The following is a 6,933-nucleotide window of genomic DNA, read 5'->3' on the forward strand; positions in this document are numbered from 1 at the left end:
TAATGTTATATAGGTTAATTGAGGAACTGCTAAAATTACTGTTCATTCAATTATGTGGATATGGATGATTTAAATTGTTGATTATGCTTTAGCAATTTAAATGGAAGTTTTATGATTATAATCATATACTGGATGCATGATGGGATTTTAATAATATCTGTTTTCTATTATGCTGGTTTCTGGATATATTTGATGTTCTAATGAATGTGCATCACTTGTGGATCATTTGCATTATATGTACCAGTATAGGACGGTGACATATCAGGGATGGATTAGATCAAAAAGTTAAGTCCTACCCCTTCATACATACGGAACGGATTAACTAAAACAGTTAAATCCTACATGGTTGCATGTCCTGTCAACTAAAACGGTTGAATGACATAACGGATGTTTGCTTTATTTTTTTGTATTAGGAAGGAATTTATATATATATACTTATGGTACCGTGATACGAGCTTGAGTCTCCTGATCACAGTTAGGGCGCGTATATTGCAAGATTGGGTAGCTAGATATAACTGATGTTCCCTGGTAGGTCTAGGTACTTGGCCGCTGAAAAGCATGTTTTTATGTAACCTTCTACCCAGGCTGAACTATGTTATAGGCTAGTGAGCAACCTATAGTGTGTGTGTATATATATATGGATTATTTTAGATATTGCCAAGCTATCTAGGATGTATATGCGTATCGGGTTTATGTACGGATTGTAGTAGGATAGAACTTGCATGTGGGCATGACCCACTCCTATTTTTCAGGTATTCGCCAGTACCAGCTTAGAGTTTGATCGTGTTGATGCAGATACAGACATTCACTCTTCCGGTTACATAGGATTTCATTTCTATTATGATTTTGGATTTTAATTCTGTAAATTTATCGAAAGATTTGGATTTAGGGGTCCACTAGGTGGATTCCCTAGTTGTACGGATTTAAATTATATTAAATTATTATTTAAGGTTTTAGAATTTTCATTTTAGTATTCTTTTTATTTATTATTATTTAAATCTTATTTCAGTTTTATTCTTACTTGTTTACATATTGATTGTTTGGTATCTCTCGAATCTGTGCTCGGACTTGATCACCCGTGGCTCTAGAAACGAGGGGTATCACACCCCCCCCCCCCAAAACTTGGGATTAACTGTGGTCCTGAAATTTGGCACTCAGATAAACTCATCAGATAATAAAAGGGATAATAACAGTGCATAGTGGTCATGCAAGTGTAAATGGGATAGCAACTGAAAATTAGAAAAATGTAAAAGGATGGTCCTGAAAATTGTGTAGCACTCTCTCTCACTGAAGTCACTGGGATGCACCTGATGGAGTCAAACAGACAGATATAAGAATATAAGAATATAACATCCATAAAGAAAGCATATATATAAAGCAAGATAAAGTGCATAGTACACCATAAAATCAAAGCCGACAGACCGGCTGCAAAAATAGTATACAGTGACAATAATGTAGCAAGTATCACAAATATTGAGTATAATAAGGAAGAGGGACTAGGAATCTCAGGTGGATGAGGCAGGACGGGCGGGGCGTGCTCCGCGGATGTCTCGGGATAGATCACGAAATGCGGCCATAACATCCGTGCGGAGGGAAGCAATGTCAGCTCTGAGGGCGACAGTCTCTGCGCGGATGGATACCATTGTGTTCTACAGAGTCTGAAGACGCTCTCTAAAGCTGGGTATGTGATCTGGAGCCTCAAGTGCTGGATCGAGAAAATGATGATCCTGAGTCTGCTCCTGTGCGTGAATGGGTGACCCAGTTGGAGAGTGCTACTCTGTGTCCTCTGCAGGCTACTCTAAATCAATATCAATATGTATAGCAGCCGAATGGATTGGTATGTCGTCCGCTGCCGGGTCTGCTGCTGCTGCTGCCTCCTCAGCCTCTAGCTCCTCTGCCGCCTCTACTGTGTCATCCTGTAATCTCGCGATAATAGCATTGTAGCTCTTATCCCAGTCCTTCTTCTGGAAGTTACAGGATCCTCTCTCAGGGCGCTCCCGTGGCTGAAAGGGATAGTGCTGATTACGTAGGATCTGGGTGATGAAGTGGCCGAATGGGAGATACTTAGCCCTTTTGGGCCTCTCCTTGCTAATGTAGTCATTATAGAGCTTCCTCATCACGCTCCAGATGAGCGCTGGGATAGATAGCCAATGCCCTGAATAGAATGCGTACAGAGCTGTCAAAAAGTCGCATCTTCGCTGTATCTTATGGCCGGCCATAAAGATATTGCGGAATAGGACAGAGTTGAAGAACCACAGGTCGTCTGGAAGATAAATGCGGGTGGCGAAAGTCTCGCCATCGGCATAGTGACCTGTGAGAAGAACTGCCATGTCCTCATATGATGGCCTGTAGAGAGTGGGGTATGTGTCATGTAGCTCTGGAGGGCAGTGATGTGGACAGTGGCAAGATCTGGACAATGTATCCACTGTAATAGAAATCAAATGACCATCAATGGTGGTCTTCAGCTCTGCCGTGTTATGCGGGGTAGGCCGGAGGTTCTGGAAAAACATCCGTACTAGCCTCAGGTACACCGGGTCTGTGACAGGGGCAAGAATGGTTGTCAGGCCTCTCCGTAATAAATCATCATATGCTGATCGGGTAAGGACCGATCGGGAAAAGAAGTCGGTATCAAAGACTGACTCGTGCGCCACTGAAAGGCGTGAGTATCTACGCAATGGCTGGTCTAACTCCTGGTCTAGCTAAGCTGGCTGTGGTGGTGGAGATGGTATATGTTCAGCCTCAGCGTCACCGTGTGAAGGAGATGTTCCGTCTGAAGACTGTAGGTGGCTGTCAACTGGAGACTGAGGTGGAGTAGGCTCCTGGGCACGAGATGGACCTGCCTCGTCATCCAAACTCTACCTGCCCTTGTAGTGATAGTGTCCGCGGGCTACAGTCTTGACCCTAGCCATGGTCTGCAAAATAAAAGGAAAAACTTGCAAGGGAAGTCAGTGCCAGAATAAAGAGTTTAAAGCACAAAATAGAATTATGTATGTCAAGTAAGATAGATAAAACAGATAAATGACATGAATATATGGAAGTGACAGGATGTGAACATGCTAAACAGTATAAGTGTAAAATGCATATAATGTGGAAAATCATAGGCATTGGGCATGAATGAGATAGCATGGACACAAGATAAGATGCATGGAATGTGTATATGCAATCTGTGAAGTTCGATCGATCACAAAAAAATGTGAGATCGATCTCACATGATCGATTTGAGAAACTAAGAAACTAAGTTCGATCGATCTCACTAGATCAATCTGAGAAATAGGTTCGATCGATCGAACTGTGCGAAGAACATGAGCAGTCATAGATCTATGACGTGGATGGCACGGGGCCTTCACGAATAAAGTCGTGGGCCCATTAACACAACATAGCATCAATCCTAATCACTTAATGAGGCTCATACTCCCAAAAATCAAAATAAATCTCAACCATATATACAATCATATATACATATTTATACATATATAAACAAAAAGCTTCAAACTTTTAGATATTGCAATAATCATCATTAAAACATCATGGATCTAACATGGAAAACATGTATAAAGCAAATCGAAGCTTGAAATACAAGATGAGATTCAGATCTTACTCAAATCGAAGGATGAGATAAGATGAAGATGAGATGAAGATCTGAGAGGAGAGAGAGAGATTCGGGATGAGATGAAGCTCGCCGGAGGTCTCACCGGAGATGGGGAAAAGTGAATGCGCAGCGGCGATGAGAGGGATAGGGTTTTGAGAGGGTTAGATCGATCTTAGGAATCGATCTAGAAACCCTTGGTTTCATTTTTAAAAAACATTCCCTTGCCAGTTCGATCGATCGAACTGAATCTCAGATCGATCGAACTGACATCGATTTCTCTTCAAAGTATTTTTAAAATTTAAGACTTGAATTTAAATTTTCAGTTTTTTTTTTTTTTTGGAATTTAAAATTAAAAAGTCAAAACAAAGTCAAAGTAATGAATTCCAGAAATGAGATCGATATGACAGAGAGCTAAAAATATGCAAGTTTTTGGTTTCAAAAATTTTTCTAAGTGTTGGAACTCAAGATCGATCGAACTTAAAGTTTGGATCGATCTAAGGACTTATGATCGATCTGAGAACAAATTCGATCGATGGGACAGAGAGGTGATTTGGATGCAGGTTGAATACAGGTCAAAAATTTTCTAAGTGTTTGATGCAGGTCGAAGTTTGATCGATCGAATACTCCTTGGATATAGATCGAACTTATGCAAAATGCTCAATTTCAACATAAAAGTGCATATAGTCCTAATCACAGTTCCTAGCAATGCATATGAACCAAAAACAGGTATCTATACTTCGCAAGAATTGAAATTAAAGATAGAAATGAGGGAGGAATAAGGTTTTGACACCCTACGAAATGTCGTGCTAGTCTTTAACGTCTTTAGCAAGACGTTGGGCTCTTTTAGCCCGGATCAAACATCTTGTAGTGCATCCCCTCCTCAATGGGGTGATAAGTGTTTTGAACTCCACCAAACAAATGGTTCTTTAAGGAACTTGTTGGATTAAACTCAAAAGACGTTTTCAGTCCTTGGTCAAAACAATCTTTGGGCTTCCACGCCCTTTCAAAACAAGATTTTGAAACAACTTTCTTTGGTTTCAAGGTTGAAGATGGACTTTTTGAAACTTTGGTCTCACACAAAAACTCAATTCCTTCACTTTTAAGGTCATGACATTTCCCTACAATATTAATCTCTTCATACTTGTCAAATGAGTTGGGGGTTGGATTGAAAATATTCAACTTTACCTTCATGTGGCTAAATGAGATCTTCATTATTCCCGTCCTACAATTAATGTTGGCATTCACGGTTGCCAAGAAAGGACGGCCAAGGATAACGGGAATTTGGCTCTTAGGATTTGGGACCGGTTCTGTGTCAACGGCGGTTCTGTGTCAACGGGAAAGAAGAATTTATCAATTTTAATCAAGACATCCTCAATGATACCCCTAGGCTTTTTAATTGATCGGTCAGTAAGTTGTAAAACTACCGACGTCGGTTTTAAGTCTCCTAAGCCTAATTTGACATGTACCGAGTATGGAAGAAGATTAACACTTGCTCCTAGGTCAAGAAGAGCCTAATTAATGATATGATCACCAATGATGCATGAAGTAGTAGGTGAACTGGGGTCCTTAAATTTTGGAAGAGTGTTATGCTGCAAAATTGAGCTTACTTGCTCGGTTAAGACCACTTTTCTAGGTGCTTGGCTTTTGTTCTTCCTCTTTTGGGTGCACAAGTCTTTCAAGAATTTGGCATAAGCCGGAATTGCTTGATTGCATCCAAAAGTGGAAGATTGACTTTCACTTGCCTAAACACGTCCATGATTTCATTTACTTTGGCCTTTTGCTTAACATTTGAAATGGATCCTTTTAAGGCATCCAAAAATAGAGCTTTTGGTTCAAAAGCCTTTTCAGAATTTTCCTTTGAAGTCTCTTCAACACAAGAAGTTTTCAAATCATTTTGCAAATCTTTCTTTTCAAAATCACTTTTCAAATCACTTTTCATAACTTTCTTATTTATATGGTCATGCATATGCAATGAAGGAGGAATATGATATGAAACGGAACGGGTGTCAACTTGTGGTTGCACCGGTTCACTCTCTTCATTGGACATACCCACTTGGTTGTTCACAATCTTTCCACTTTTCAAGGTAGTCACCACATTGACATACTCTATTGTGTGACCTTCCGATGAGGAATGAGTCTCCACAACACATTATTGCTTTAGTGGGGCATTCAAAGGCATTTTTCCCTTCTTTCTTACATTTAAAGTGCTAGCTATTTGCCCTACTTGGGTTTCTAGCTTAGCAATGGATTGAGGGTGAGAATAAAGTAATTGTGTGTTTACTTCAAAGTGCCCAAAGCGGTAAAAACTTTCTTTTCAAAAGCGGGACTTCTAACATTTCCTTGGGAATATGATGGTTAATTAGGGAAATGAGAATTAGAGAATTGGTTTCCTTGTGATTGGTATGATGATATAAAACCTTGGGAACCTTGGCCTTGTAGTGGAGGTGAAATGTACTTTCCTTGAAAACCACCTCGGGAAGGGTTTGAGCCCTTCCCTTGGTTTTTCCAAGAGAAATTCGGGTGATTCCTCCAACTAAGATTGTAGTGATTGCCATAAGGATTGTTCCCTTGATTCAAAAATGTTGCATTTACTTGTTCATGATGCTCACTTTGCACATGTCCATGGGGACAATTGGAAGTAGAATGTAAAACACTTAAACAAGTCATACATGTCTCATTAGATGCATGATGAGAATGGTTAGGGAAGGAAGAAACTTGATTTGCCGAGTTTTGGTTGATCAAAAATTGATCAAACCTCTGAGATAATGATTTCATTTCGGCGGCAATTTCATTGGAGTGGTCGACTTGATGTAAGCTAACACTCTTCTTACCACTAGAATTTCTACCATTCTTCGAAGATAAAGTACGATGCAAAGAATTTTCTCTCATGCTCTCATAAAGACACCACACGTCATTCTCATGCCTATCAATGTAAGAGCCACTCATGAAAGCATCAATAACCATGCCCTTGTAATTATCCGATAAGCTCTCAAATAAATATTAAACTAATTGCCATTTGGGCATGTCATGATGTGGACACTTCCTAAGCAATTCATTAAAGCATTCCTATGCCTCATGAAATGTTTCTCCATCCCCATGTGAAAATTCTCTAATTGAGGTTCTCATGGCATTGGTCTTAGAAACCGGATAGTACTTCTTCAAGAATTCTTGTTGCATTTCCGCCCAAGAAGTTATTGAAAAAGGCCTAAGATTGTTAAACCAATATTTTGCATTGTCTTTAAGGGTGAATGAAAAAAATTTAAGCCTTAAGACCTCTTCTGGCATGTCCGTGTATTTTACGGTGGAACATACTTCAAGAAACTCATTCAAATGCTTGTAAAGTT

At 39.7% G+C, this 6,933-nt stretch overlaps 1 pseudogene; it reads left to right on the forward strand.

The window, feature by feature from the left end:
• The first annotated feature begins 6,611 nt into the window (after positions 1-6,611).
• On the forward strand, positions 6,612-6,710 carry LOC132315374 (small nucleolar RNA R71; annotated as a pseudogene).
• The last annotated feature ends 223 nt before the right edge of the window (positions 6,711-6,933 follow it).

The sequence above is a fragment of the Cornus florida genome, unplaced genomic scaffold (assembly GCF_030987335.1).
Source record: "Cornus florida cultivar Cherokee Brave unplaced genomic scaffold, ASM3098733v1 CherokeeBrave_3.0.0_Hap2_Chr06, whole genome shotgun sequence".
In the NCBI taxonomy this organism is placed as follows: domain Eukaryota; kingdom Viridiplantae; phylum Streptophyta; class Magnoliopsida; order Cornales; family Cornaceae; genus Cornus; species Cornus florida.